The sequence below is a fragment of the Pseudopodoces humilis genome, chromosome 5 (assembly GCF_049639895.1).
Source record: "Pseudopodoces humilis isolate 2021_Gansu_Grassland_sample_001 chromosome 5, ASM4963989v1, whole genome shotgun sequence".
Classification (NCBI taxonomy): Eukaryota; Metazoa; Chordata; class Aves; order Passeriformes; family Paridae; genus Pseudopodoces; species Pseudopodoces humilis.
Window position 1 is genome coordinate 12,451,437 of NC_142204.1, and position 15,864 is coordinate 12,467,300.

The 15,864-nt window shown below is 37.8% G+C and overlaps 1 protein-coding gene across 2 annotated transcripts in view; it reads right to left on the reverse strand.

Moving 5' to 3' along the window:
* ANO2 (anoctamin 2) overlaps positions 1-15,864 on the reverse strand; it is a 159,204-nt gene that overhangs the window by 59,013 nt on the left and 84,327 nt on the right. The window lies entirely within an intron of this gene.

The window sequence follows — 15,864 nt, forward strand, 5'->3', positions numbered from 1 at the left end:
CATTGACATTCAGATCAGCACATGTACGTCTGATACAACAGCAAGAATGGTCTCAACTTCAGGGGAACAAATTATTAGCTAAAAAACCAGGATCTCTCTGTATTCCTTTTAAAATAAGTAAGTTTACTCCAGCTACCAGGCATGAGGTTGTGCAAAACCATCTTGAATACTTGTCACCTGAGGCCCAGTTTACACTGAAATCATCCATAGACTTAAAGGAGATTAAAGGAAGTGTTTCCCTCAATATTGAACAAAAACTTCTTACTTACAGAAAGCAAGAGTTCATGATTTAGTCATGAGTGAAATTCCTCCTATTTATGTCATATTTTTTCTGCTGTTAAATTCACAATAACACCAGGAAATTAGAGCTGTATGAAAGCACACTGTTGTTTCTGAAAGCAACATCTTGAAGTTGCACCTGACTACAGATTTGTCATGTTTGGCCTCATTTATACCTTGTCTTTCAATCTTTTCATCACCCCTACCTCTAAGCCAAATTCTTCTTGTCTTTGCTTCTGCTACAGTTATTACATAAATCTCCACTACTTATTCTAAGTTTAATGATTCCCATAGCTATAACCTCCCCAAGTTCCTCTTCTTTAAATTATAAACAAATCCAGAAAGTTATCATCAGACATCTCTCCAAACAGAAAGGAACATAGGAACATATGAAATCTACCAAGCAAAGGCTCTCCAGTGGTGTTGCTCAGTGGAATTCCTGTGTTCACTGCTCATGCAGAACATGGAAACTCCTCTTCAGTTCCCCATAATAAAAGAGAACTGTGCTATGTCCTACAGATGCTGCCTTATCGGTAGCATCTTAGACATTTTCAGCCCCAACACCCCAAATTTGTCCACAAGTTTGCCATTCTCTTCCAGCCCACAACACAATAACAGTCCTTCATTAAACTTTACAAGGGTCTTATCACCTTCCCAAAAGTAGAGACTGATCAAAAGATTTCCCTACAGTTATAAGTTACAAGAGATTTATCTCTATTTACCAATCATTACTGGCTGAAGAGTAACATAAATAATTACCTCTTCCTAAAGGAAATCTGACTAAGGAGGGGTGTGCTGGCCAAATCTTAGCATCAGAGTCATGGAGCAGCTCTTGCATGCCACCATCACAAATTACAAGCTCATGCAGAGCTTCAGACTCACCAAGATGAAGAAGTTTCTGCAGTCCAAGTAAGAATTACATGTAGGTAGAAGGACATCAGTCCTTCTCCTCTGGCTCAAATAACAAGGGGAAGATCAACAATACTTAAATCCTATCATGTATCATTAATATTGATAAGGGAAGCCAGCAGGGTACATTGGAAAAATAAAGTTTTTTTTAAGAAGACGGGTGCATCTGAGAAGACTTCAAATACAGCAGCCCCAACTGCAACCTATACATGCCACAACTTCTCTGGGAAACCTATTCCAGTGCCTCACCACCCTCACAGTGAAGAATTTCTTCCTAATATCCTATCTAAACTTGCTATCTAATATCCAGTCTAAACAAGCTATTCTCCCTTGTCCTGTCACTCCAGGCCCTTGTGAATTCTCTCTTTCGTTCTTGTGGCTTCCGTTCAGGTACTGGAAGAGCAAAATTAAGAAGAAAGTATTCCAATTTTCACTTGTGTGGTTATTATGAGACAAAATAGACTTTTGCAACACATAAATGTGCAAGCCAAATTCCTAGGAGCCCATAAAGGTATGACATTTATTCTGCACTGAAATACAAAGAAGACACATTGGATGTTTCAGAAAAGAATAAACACCCATTAGTAATATTTTTATATCCTGCAAAGCCATATATTCATCTTTACTGAACACTAAATGCAGGTTTAAATAGTCAGCCTTAGAAAGCAGTATAAATTTATATTACTTTAAATTTCTGAGGCCCTGACACAGTTTTTAAGCCTGGAATGTGCAGCCATTCAGTGAGAAAACACTAATGCTACAAACCCCTGTATTAACACTGCCTAACCTTTCCAAGTGTACAATCACCAAGAGGAGATTTCAGAACAGAAATGGAAAACAAGGCTCATGATATCAGACATTCCTTCTTTTTAGTACTTGCTACTGTGATCTAAACAGATGATCCTCATCATTAATGTTCATGCACAGAAAAAACTAATTACACGCTTCGAGATAATTCACTGCCAACTTACTTTTCACATAAAATCTTTTAAAATATAGACATACAATATTAATAACAAGAACTATTTCTACCCTTCTTCTGAGAAGCTCCACATTCCCATAAACAGTCCTATAAAGGAAGGCCATTGAGTAAAAAGCTTACTTAACTAACTTATAAAGGAAAATCTGGAATCAATACACTTGAAATCAAATGCATATTGATTGTGCCATTTTCCTCTTCAAAAATAAACTGTCTCAGTAAATTACACAAAGCTCTCAAATCTTAACGCAATCCTTATGACTCACAGATCTTACTCCTTCTATATCCTGTTAATTTTACTGATGTGACTGGCCCCAGTTAGCAAGATTAGTTGTGGTGGTAAAATCATGTACATGCAAAAGCTTATGAAAACTTCAAGTTTTAAGATCCTTTGTTCATAATCTTTCTTTTTTATCAAAACCTCCAAAGGTTCTACCAGCTGCACAATCACCACCTCTAACAGCCTGTCTCTAAGTCAGGTGAAATAAATGAACAACTCTCCACTTTGATGGACTTTGGCCACAAAGTAATTTCCACTGAACAATTAAGGCAAAGCCAGTAACTTCTAATATACGGATAATGGTTGAGATGTTGAAAACTCTTTATAAATATCTACTTTTAATACTGTGATAAATACAGATGCTATGAGTCTGCTTTCCAGGAACAAAGCTTTCCTTAATGCTCTCTCATGCCAGGACTTTGTCTTGCAAGCTTTCCATTTGTAGCTCTCCCTTCGACTTCAGTAAGGGCTCTGGAGAAAGGAATTGCATAATCAGGCCCTTAATCAAATTTATTAAAACCCTGATGATATACAGCCCAATTAAGGACTACCTCTCGGTTCCATAAGAGCTTTTTACATTCCCTATAAAACACTTTCCTCCTCACCACATAAAACTTAGTGCATGCATTGCCATCTGTCAGTATGAAGTACAAGCTCTAGAAATGAAAATGGGGCAATTAAATCTACAAGCTGTGGCTGATTTAATAATGAAAAGATAATGCTAATTGGCTTAAGAACTTTCGAGCAACTTTCAATCATGCTATTCATCAGGTTGTGAAAACCACAGCAATACTATGATACTCCAGTTTCAAAAAGTAGGATCTTTCTTATCACATTTGCTGGTACAGTACTTCCCTCAAGTGGTAAATGTATTTCTGCCTGTTTTGAATTTTCCTCTACAATATTAAACAGTAAAAACACATATTATGCTTCCTAATAATCTTGCATTTTGTGTTTTTATAGAGTCAGCTATTTTTTTTCTTGTTGGTATTTGTTTCAACTGCCTTGTTTCAATGTAAGACCTTTTAATTGTGTCAACCACAGACCTATACGTTAAACATTACCAGCATATTTCTGTCAGATATATATGGCACATTTCAGAGCACAGTATCCCTACTTGGGATGACAGCTTGTTGTCCTTCAAAGGCTGGTACTCAGACAAATACATTAATTGTATGTAATGTAATTAATGAAAACATTAATTACAGCCTGGATTTGGGGACTGTATTTAGCTCTTCCGAAACTGCATCTAAAGATCTTTAAAAGTAAAAGAAAGACATTTCTATCCAGGGACAAGTTAAACATCAGGATGCTTAGTTTTGGGGATATAGCTCTACCTAGAAGGAAAGGCTTAAAGAAATGAACTTGTTCAGCCTTAAAAAAAAAGAGGCTGAAGATGCAATTGCTGTAGAAAACTGTCTAGGGAAGACAGAGCCAAAATCCTCATGGCAGTGTAGAGTGATGAGATGAGAAGCAACAGACACAAGCTGCAACAGGGAAGATTCCAGTCAGGTTTCAGAGACCACAGAAACTCCTCACAGTGAGGTCAGGCCAACATTGCAACATGTTCCTCAGAAAGGCTGGAAATCTCCATCCTTGGGAACTGTAAAACTGTGAGTGAACAAGGCCTTAAGAAAACTGTTCCAAAGTTGGTCTTGCTTTGATCAGGGGAATGGAAGGTTTGAAGAGATCCTGCCTAACCTATATCATCGTACAGCTCTGATTAATTTCAATATCATAACTAGATGACCTTTCAAATTAGTCCTACTGAACAGGGCCCACACTTCTCCATTCCTTTTTTTTCTTCTCTGTGTATGTGCATCTACAGTTTCTTTGGGATTCTTTGGTTTGGTTTTTGTTCTTTTTTTTTTCACTTTTTAAAAAATTTCCTTTGCAATATTTAGTTCAAACTGGACTTCTAACACTTATTGCTTACCCCTGCTCTCATTCTTTCTCCCAAGGTATAGTTTGCTTTTCTGAACAATCTTTCTAGATCCCACTGCATTTTAGTATTCTGATTGCTTTTAAAATCCTCCTCAAAGGAAATTATCACTATATGAGCTCACTGATCTTATTTATTAATTCACATTAAATCCTCCTATATGAGCATTTTCAGTGTGTTTTTATAAACAGAACTTCAGGAAACCCGAAGCCTTGCCTGCATTTAGACCCTGATCACATCAGATTCATTAATTTTGTAAAGAACTTTTCTTAACTTCTCTGTAGTGTTATTAAAATTAAAAACCTCAGCTGTAGCCTGTAGGAACTTTAGCCTACTATTCATTATAATTTTAGTTGAAACAACTCACAACTATATGACTTTATCAACTTGATGTTTTAAAAGATTTTTAAGATTTCTTACAACTGACATAGCCAGTAATAATAATGTTATTGACAATTGTAGACAGACACCTCAGTGTTTGAGATTCTTGTTTGTGTCCCTTAAAGAGGGACATGAACCAGAAGTACCTTTGCCTTAACAGGTAAGCAGAAGAAAGCTGACTAGGTGAATGATAGCAACAATCCAATAAATAAAGCTAAGTTAAAATAAAAATGTAAAATGCTGCAACTTGAATAATTTTAGATGAAAATAAGTATTACTAGCTACTGGCTTATTACAGACAGTAAGTGGTTGATACAATTCTTTTCCCACTTAATCAGCTTTATATAATATAGTCATGTTGTGACAAAGAAACCAGTGTGCAATAGGTGCCTGGAATAACATTATTTCTGTATCCTTTCTCTATTTCAAAGCATTAGACTATATCTTTCCTGATACTGTCTGTACTTATGAAGGCATACATACGCCTCAGCTCTTTGTTCACCTTTTGCAAAGATACTTAAGTTCTTTTGAAAACACAGCCATATATAAAATTAAAATTAATTTAATTTAATTTTTCCCCTGGCCTGCATTCCTGACACCTGTAATTGGTGTTGTACCTCAAGCCTGCAGGAGAGACTGCAGGAGGAACGTGCCACCTCTTAAGCCACTTGTGCTGAATACCTGTTCTCCTGGCATCAGCACAGTGGCATCTGGTAGTGACTCCAGGTTTCTCTTCCTAATAAAACTGCAGCCAACACACTTATCTGGCTGGCGGGGAAATAGTGTGGTATGTGGTATGGACCCCAATTATTTTTCAGCTGAAATAAATAATCCTTTGTGAGTTTCATTGCTGAATGAATATACTGGGCCATTCCTAAGGGCTGCTTCACATTTAGCTTGAGCGCCTGCAAAATGGCTCTGTCTCTGAACAAAGCCCCAGGAGCAAAATGGGAAAAGTGGAAAAACCTGCTTGCTGTAAACTTGGGAGTCTCCAGATTTTCAGTGTAGCCTTGCCAGGGTTCCTTCTTGAAGTTTAATTTTTCTGGCTGGATTTTACTTTGCTTGCTTGAAGTGTCTACTTCCTCTCACCAAACTACATGCAGGGATTTAAAACAGCATCTGAACCTCAATATGGTCATTTTCCCTTCCAAACCCTTCTGAATGCAGCAGACTGACTCATTTCACATTCAAACTGATATTGCCACTAGGTATCATATGAAGGATGATAATTCTCTTTGCCAACAGTCAGGAGCTTCTCCACATCCTGATTGCTCCACTGAACATCTAAGAAGCATGAATGTGCTCTGCTCCTGCCTCACATATATTTGGGCATACCTTGAAGGGAATATAAGTTAGAACAGCTGTGTACCACTGCCCATTTAGCTACCTAAGGTCCTTCTGTCTCAGATTTCTTCCAGGATGCCATAAAGGCTGTTTCCATAAACCAAAATATTTACACAAATGGAAGTGACTTGTCTCATCAGTCAACAATTCAGTGTGCAAATCAGATACATTCAAACACCACATCTCATTATCTTTGTTTTCCTGCAATGAGTGTCCCAGAAATCAGATATAACAGACTCGAGAGAGTGATAGCAGGATCCTAGAATCATGGAATGTTTTGGGTTGGGAGGCACTTTCTGCACCATCTCGTTCCAACTCCCTGTCATAGGCAGAGATACCTCCCACCAGACCAGGTTGCTCAGAGATCCATCCAACTTTGTCCTGAACACTTCCAGGGATGGAGCAGCCATGGCAAATTTTTTTCACTCCTCTCTATTTACACAGCTATGGGTTTTGAACAGTTCAGCCTGCATTGCTTGTGGCCTTATGTTTCCTAAGTTCTGTAAATTGTTCTTAATTTATTCTTTTCTCAAAAGACCATGACTGTTTTTATTCTCTCATGATATGTTCTCCTGATCTTAGATTTGGACTCAGCGTTTATCAGGCAGGCTGACAATGCTCCAGCTTCCATGTCAACCCATTCAGACCATCTCTTATCATGTAGAACAAGTCTAGGAAAATACACTTTACCGAACATAATTTTTAAATTATGCTTTAGATGTACACTTTGCTATCCAATATTAGCCATTCTGGAAGAAATTGTCTGCTTTCTTTCTTCAGACTGATAAAAAGCTAGTTAAATCTTTGCTGGACTTCATTCTTTCTGGTTCAGTTTTTGTCTCTCTGAAACTGCTCTAGATTTTCCTTTCCATGAGGAGAAACTAACCAGCAAAAATTGTCTTTAAGGTCCGAGTTATTCTCTGGTTTAGCACTTAGAGGGAAAAAGGACTAATTATATATTGGAATAAATGAGAGTAGGTGGAAATTTTGCTTTTTAATATGGCAGCCTACTAAATCCTGAAGAACAAAGTGGCAGAACCCAGCCACGATGCATTTGTTTCCATAATGGAACAAGCCTGAGGGAGCAATATCCAAGGAACAAATATATTTTATTATATTTTGATATATTTAGTAATATAATTGAGAATCAAAAATTTGTCAAGAACAGAACCTTACCTACAATCTAAAGCTTTAGACCCGCACAAAATGAAGATCACCTGAAAAGGTTCCCACACTGTATATATTATATTTCTTCAAGGAAGATATTCCCAACTCTGTAAAACCTTTTTAAAAAATTGGAAAAAAAAATATATGATGGAAAATCATGATATCAAGGACAGCAGAGAAAGATGGGCACTGAACAGCAGTGGGTAGAAGGCACCGTAGTGGCATTGTCAAATCAGCTACTTGAAAATCAGATTTTTCTCTTTCTCTGAAATGAAAATTCTTACGCACACTTTTCTAGTCAGTCACAGTGAAAGATATTGATTAATAACTTACTAAATACATTATATTTCCCCTGTGGAGTACAGTTTTGATTTACTGAAGTACACTATATTTCCCATAAAGGGAATCCATTATATCATTAATCAAATACACAAATTTAGATGGCATGGTTATCAATCTGCCTTTAGTAAACCCAAGTTACATTTTGTCCCGTTGCTCAAGCACTTCTAGTAAAGCTCAAATTATATTTTCTTTCAAAATATGCCTATTGTGGTCAAACCAATTTGTCTGCACTTGTTTGAATCATTTCATTCCTGCATTCCACAGAATTGCACAACATTGGAGTTGGAACAGAGCTCAGGAGATCATTTTAGTCCGATATCCTGCTTAGAGCAGGGTTACTTAGAGCAGATTTCTCAGGCCTCTGTCTGGTCAGGCTTTACTTATCCCTAGAAATGGAGACTCCACAAAATATCTGGGCAAATTACAATCATAGAATTACAGGACAGTTTGAGTTGGAAGGGACCTTAAATCTCACCTCATTCGAACCTGTCCTGCCCGGGCAAGGTCGCCTTCCACTGGCCCAGGTTGCTCAGAGCCCCATCCAACCTGACCTGGAACATTTTCAGGGACGAGGCAGCCACAGCTTCTCTGGGAAACTTGTGCCAGGGCATTACCACCTCACAGGGAACAATTTCCTCCTAATATTCAATCTAAACTTCTTCACTGTCAGTGTGAAGCCATTCCCCCTTGTCCTGTCACTCCAGACCCCTGTCAAGAGTCTCTCTCCATCTTTCCTGTGGGTTCCCTTCAGGCACTGCAAGGCCACAATGAGGTCACCCCAAAGCCTTCTCTTCCCCAGGCTGAGCAATCCCAATTCCCTCAGCCTTTCCTCCCAGCAGAGCTGCTCCATCCCTCTGATGCCCTTGGTGTCAAGTTTATTTAGTACATGCAATATCACAGTGTGAAGAGACTTCTAAATACAATGCCACCATATCCCTAAATCAAGCGAATCACAAAAATCAGCAGATCAACAGGCAAATTTTTTTTTTTTAATCAAGCATGGTAATATCTGCAAAAACGGAGCAGTTCAAACTGAGTTCCTTAGCTCCTTAAACTTGGAGTTTGTGGAATTTCAATCTTTGTGGGATGGATGCCCAAAGAAACTGAATGTAAATGCAGTTTATTTCTTTAAAATTGTAGACAGGATTTCAGTATGCAACAAATAAAAAATTCTTGGCAACTGACTCAACTGACTGTTGTTTACATAGCCAAATTCTGTAAATTTTGTCCCTAATCTGGGCTTCTATAGAAGGTAAATAGCATGAAATTTACCCATAAATGTGCTCAACAGAAGGTAAAATATCTACTCCAAGATACAGGAGTTTCTTACCAGCTCACAGGAATACTCTAATTATTTTTCTGACTAGTTTTTCTAGTGCATTAAATCAAAACCTTTCAGACTTACTGAAAATTTGCTGTGGCCCTCCAACCTGTTATTACAGTCTTTGACAGGGTACAATACAAATCAGTAAGTGCAGACTTAAGGACTATGTTACTTACTCATGCAGAACTCCCATTAATTTCAAGTACTGATGAATAGAAGCTATAGAAATTAGTCCTTCCACTCTGTTTAATCGGAAAGACCTACATCATCTTGAATGCTGTCGATAAGAAGCTTAGGCCTCAATTCAGAAAAAGCATTTAATTGTATCTGTATCCAGGATGCTGAAGCCTGTGCTTAACTTTAATCATATGCTTGGGTCAGAGTTCCACAATTAAACAATGCAAGCTATAGCACTGCCCAAAAAAGAATGCTTCCTTCAGCCAAAATCTTAGTAAGTTACACAAATAAGAGCAGTAAACAGCAGCCCTGCCTTCTCTAGTTTCTAGGTTCCAAACACTCTTCCAATCTTCCAACAAAGACCACTATTTTTGTTTATAAATTTTTTAGCAGAAAGAATCTTACAAGTGTAAGACACCATTTTCTTAAAATCCTTGCTCTAATCTGTGCTGTTCAGACTCCAACAGGTGAATAAAAAAGCATCCAGTATTCCTAATTTAACACCTTTTAGCTGTCTACGCAAAAAAAAAAAAAATATTCCTTTGGGAAAGACAAGCAGTGATTTAATTTACTTATAACTTCAAAGAAAAAGAATGGAAGATAGATGAACAGGATAATTTATTGCAAGTTGCTCTCTGTCATCTTTGAAAGGACACTGAGATCAGGGAAGGGCCATGACAATAGGAGAAAGAACAATCTTGTATCCATCCTCACAGAAAGGACAAAATAATAATTAAAATAAATAAGGAATCATAATAAGTCTCATATTGGTCTCTTGAAAAGTGAAGAAACCCATTCTAAATACTAAGGAGAAGTAGGTATTTGTGAAGATTCATTTTGGATTTACCAAGGGTGAATCATTCCTGCACCAACCTGGCTGCTTTCTGTGAGGAAAATGACTGGACCTGTGGGCAAGAGATTTGCCCATGCCATTTTCCTTGACTTCAGCAAAAGGTGAGTTCCATGGTTTGTTCAGAGGGTGTTAGTCAATAAGTGTGCCTGGAAACCTGTAACAGCTGGAGTAATGGTGTGGTCATCCTAGAACTGCCCTGCTTTACAGAAAGGACCAGGAGGAGGTGATGGAATTCTTGCTCCTGCACGATAACATCAGGCTGGGGTGGGATCAAGAGATGGTCAGTTTTATTAAGCATGCAGCTGCCCTCCAGAGAGAACTGGACTGACTGAAGGAACAGGTCTCAACTAACCTCCTGAACTTTATAAAGAGCAAATGCCTTTGAAACAGAAAACTCCTTGCAGGAGAACTGTCTCTAGTGAAAAGACCCTGTGGTGTCTGCAGAAAACAAGATGAATAAGATTGTGCCCTGGCAGTGCAGTCCAACAGCACCTGGGCTGTGTCAGTGAGTGGATCCAGGGAAGCGATTACCCCAGCTTTGCAGCACTCATCAGCCTGTATCTAAAATACTGCTTTGGGCCTCCCAGTAGAAAACATTGATGGCACTACTTATGTAAGTCAAGGGCAGAGAACATGTCCAAGGAAGAGAAACTCAGGAACAAGGCTTGCTCAGCACAGGTAAGGAACTCATCAAAAGACAAGGCCAGGCTCTTTACAGTGGTTAATGCTGGAAGTACAAGAGACAATAGGCTTATACTGAAAGCAGAGAGGTTCAGGCTGGATATAATGAGAAGCTTTTACACAATGAGGACAGTCAGGGCATGTCCAGAAAGATGGAAAATTGGAGATTTACATAGCCTGACTGGGTAATATCCCGAGTAACAAGGTTTGAGAACAGACCTTTCAACAGGAGTACATTTGGAATACATAAAATCCTGAAAGCCTTCCCAACTTGGAATATTCTACTATAGTATACTTTTAAGCATTCTACTACTTCATATTGAGAGTGTAGAAAGAGATATTTCCTACTGAAGTCTGGAATAAAATTGTAAACAGAGGAACACAGTACTGTGGCCATACCATGGGTTCATCTGTCTGAGACAGAAGAGAAAATTGCACTGTAGATTTTCAGAAGAACAGGGAGCAAGTGGGATATTTTTAGTTGCATTTCTTGTACAACGCCATACAAAGATAACCAGATTCCAAGACAGCAACAGTGAGAAGGTTTGAACACATGCCATATACTCTAAAATTAAAGAACTCCCATATCTAAACAACACATTGAAAGACCATGTCAACACTCCTTTGAAGTCATAAATTTTGCTTATGAATACTCTGGTATAAAACTATCATAACCTAGAACTCAAATAAACATTAAAAGAACCATAATTATAACAAAAAAGAGGATTAAATCTCTGTGTAATAGTATAATCATAATTGTCCTCATTCATCTTCAGCCATTCTTCTATTTTCATTCAGTCATTTTTTATTTTCAAAAGTTTATGATGTAAGAAATAAGTTGAAAAGGAAAAAAAAATTGTTTACTGCATATTCATCTAACTATCCCATATGCTTAAAAAGATATTTCTCAAAAACATGAAAGAGAGCAGAAAGACACTGGCCAGTTTAAGAAATACTGTATCAAACTGATGGGTTTATCATACTAATAATATGATTCAATAAATGCTAAAATATTAGGGGTTAAAGAACTGTGGGTATACTTAAAGTCCTTTTATAATTCCAATAGTTGAAATTGGTATTTTTGACCAATTATCTTAGTTTCTTCTACAGAGTTTCAGCTAATATATAAAATAATAAGAGATTTTTTTTTTCTTTAGTTAATCTTATCAAGGACTTGCTTAATGAAGAGTTCAGCTCCAGTATCTGAAAGGGATTTTAGTCCTTGTGGGAGATTTGCTTATGGAACACTGGTAAGGAATCAACCTATAGCAAGAATTATTTTTCCATGTTTTGCAATGTTGAAATTTTAAAAATAGATATATAAAGTATTAGAAATGTACAATTCTACTTCATGTTTTTCTGTATCATCCTTTACACCAGAGACCCTCCTCTTCAAACCAGCTTGCTTTAATTCAGTTGTTAACTGAAGCAATGGTTCAGGAAGAAATATTTCTGTTTCAATTACTAGCTGAATTAACAATTTAAATAATTGATTCTGCCAATATCATATTTAAAATTAATTAAAGGAAAGACAGAATACCAGATTCTATTACTCCTAGGGTTTTCTCCAAGTTAGGACACAAGCCAAGAGACAAGCCCTTTTTCTTCTATAAAGAAAATCTTCCTTGAGAAGTATGTAGAATGAGTTACTCACTTTCCTGCCAAATAGGAAAAATAAGAACACACACACACATACATATATATATACCTCTATATATATACATTGTGTTGAATCATGTTTGCCAGATCAGCTGGACGTTTAATGAAAAGGAGTCAGGGCCTGATGTATCTCTCACAGAAATAACTGGAAGGCTTTCCATCAGCTCCAGTGAGAGCTGGCTCTAGCCCCATTTGCATGTTTTCAGGCACAGCACCAGTTTTCATTTCCTGACCTCTGTGTAATTCCACTGAGGATGGCACTACTGCAGAGAGAGAAGAGCAACTTCTCAGAACCTAGAAAATATCCACCACATTTTCAATTAACATTCTCCACATACAATAACAACCCTATTCATTATATATTTCTATCCACATCTTCTGTGTTACCATTCATTTAAGAAAAACAAAATATACTATAAATTGTTCTATTACAAAGCTTTCATCTGCCATATTTTCATGAATGTACTGTCAGACACATGCATTCATACATGTGTGTATAATCCTTTATCTCTGCTGCAAGGACAAAAATGTCTTTTGATGTACATGAATAAAGGAGCTATACATTGCAAGCCTTTCTATTAGAGAATCATAGAATGGTTTGGATTGGAAGGGACCTTGAAGATCAGTCAGATCCAACCCCCTGCAGTGGGCAGGGACATTTTCCATTACCCCAGGTTGCTCAGAGCCCCATCCAGCCTGGCCTTCAGTACTTCAGGGATGGGGCAGCCAAGCTTCTCTGGACAACCTGTGCCATGGCCTCAGCACCTCAGAGGGAAGAATTTCATCCTAATATTTAATCTAAACTTGCTCTCTGTCAGTTTCAAGTCATTCCCCCTTACACTGTCACTACATGTCCTTGTAAATAGTGTGTGACCATAAAGAATGAAACAGTAGTACTGACTATAAGGCAGATCATTCCAGATTTCCTAAACCAGTCCCTTAGAACTTGTCATTTTCTAAAATCAATGTCATAATTCATAAGGACTGTCTGTTTATCTATTTGCTACTTAACCTGAGGCATTTCACACAAATGTTTCAACTTCTTTAGCTGTAAATTAATTCTCTCCTGAAATAATAGAACCTTAGGGTGTTATTGTTACAGTAATTTCACACCAGTCTTTCATGAAGCGCTCTGAATTGAGCCCTCACAGTTGCCTTCTCACCCTCTGAATAACCAATAAAATATTTATTCAAACAGTCTGAATAGGATGGTGGAGGGTGAAATTTTGTTCTTTGCTTATTCCAGTAGCGGAAACACACCAAGTCGTGTTTTGTATGAGGGCTGTTATTCTAGAACACAAACCCCACTGGGCAAGTAATACATTAGATGTGTCATACTTCGTCTTGACAGGATCATCAGGCTGATTTGGAATTTGCTGCCTGGGTAGAGTGACTCATATGTTTACTGGCCCTGACAGGTGCTGGGCATCTTCCGCACTCATTAAAGTTAATGACTTGAACAGCAGAGAGGGAAAACTGTGTGCTGGTTTCCTCTGAACCAGTATTCCCAAGTTATCATTTAAGAGAGGATGTAAGTGGTGTCACCTTTCTTCTGCAATCACAAAAGCAGCCCCTAACCAAACCCCTGTCCCTTCATTGCAAAAAATAACCCAATTAGCTTCACAGGAACTCCTTGCTGGAGTACGACAAGGAAAAAAATTGCACCGTACACAGATCTTTGCACACAAAAGCTGGTTCTTGCCATAAAACCAGTCACTTCCTCACTGGAACAGAGGAATTAACATATTGGAAACAAGCCAGCAATTTTATAGAAATACATGCCTTTAAGTAAGCTCTGGACCTGTATTCTCACAATAGCCATTCTTTGGCATCATTTCTATCCCAACAAGCCACAGCTGCTGAATTGGAGACTTCTGACTTCATGTTAGATAAGTAATGAGAAGTTATAGGCAGCGGTGCCAGAGCCAGTCCTTTGATATTAACACAGCACACTACAGTTGTTGACCAGCCACACATAAAAAAGATATGCCTTTAATTTACACTAGTTAGCTAAAAATATGCAGCAGAAAACTTCACAGAGACTTATGCCATGACATTAGACTGTCAACCAAGACATGAAGAGTTAGAGACCTCACAGACATCTCTGTATTCACAATAAACCAAGAAATTAGGAGGATTGAATCTGTAACTACAGAGACATGTCTGCTTTGATGCCTGTCCAGCTACTAGGTCTGCCCTGGTAACATGACAAAGTTCTGTACCCTGGCTTCCACCCAACAAAACAGAAATACTGAGCCAGAGACCTCACAGAAACCTGTGTCTTTATATTATCCTGCCACACAACATCTCCTGAGCTTGATCTTGCAAAAAGAAAAGGCTGGAACCTCTAAAAATAAGGCTGAAGAATTATTGCAGTCTTAAATACTCATCACTTTTAATATCTAGCTTTTCAGGGTCTTCCAAAGCAAAATGTAATGGTGCATTTCCACAGTTAGGACAGTTTAATTTAACTGTTACGTTTAGTTTTTTTCCTCTTCTGAAGTTCTCAGATCAAAATGTATTGCTCTCATAATTTCGTACGGCACTGACGTACAAAGGTCTGAGCAACACATCTTCCCACCCCAGACTAATGTGCTGTTTGCTGGACAGAATTAGTAGGCAGAATGTTCACTGATGGAAAACTGCTCAGTTGCTTTGAATGTATTTCAGTAATTTGGGGAACACTAATTCAGAAATTCAGTATTTTTTCCATCCACATTGGCAGAGAAAGCAATTTGACAAAAAATATTCTATGTTAGCCTTTTCATTCTTGATGTCTGAAAGGAGTTTTTCCGACTTTTGTAATGCTGGACCTTTACATTGTTCCTTGTTTTCCACCTATTCATTTAACATTTCTTCTTGGGTTCTTTCTTGGTTTTTAGTGTGGGGTTTTCTCGTTTGGTTGGTGTTTTGGGGGATTTTTGTTTGGGTTTTTTTCTGTTTCTTTTTGTTTTACCTTAATTTTATAATTATTTCTAGAGCATCAATGGCTGACTTGTTTCCAGTTCCCATTTACTTTAAGCCAAAAAAAAAGCTGAAGAGCAATTCTTTTACTGGACTTTTACTTTGATTCCTCACTTGGAAGGCCAAGACAGCTGGGTAATGTGTAAGACTCCACAACGTTCTGCGAGTCTCTGCTTATTGGGCAATATCAAAAGTCCACTAAAATAATTGAGAATCTTTCCATGATCTTCTGTGGAGTTTGGTTCAGCACAACAGGTGAAAGGCAGGCTCACTGAAATGAAAGATTCCCTGGAAACACTTTACAATGCTGGTCAGCAGAAGAAAGGGATAATGAGGTTCTTCCACAAGCTAAATTTGTTGGACCAAACCTGAAAACTTGAAAATTCTTCACTTTGGGTACTGATTCTCAACCAGCAAATTAAATTTTTTTTTTCTCCCTGGAAGTTGTACATGGTATTGGAACGTTTAGACTTTTCTGGCACACGTGGAATGCAGGGAATGAACAATGGTTAACCAAGCCTAATGGACCAAGACTACAGAATTTGTGAATGTTTAAAAAATAGATCTCAAGTCAACAGTTTAC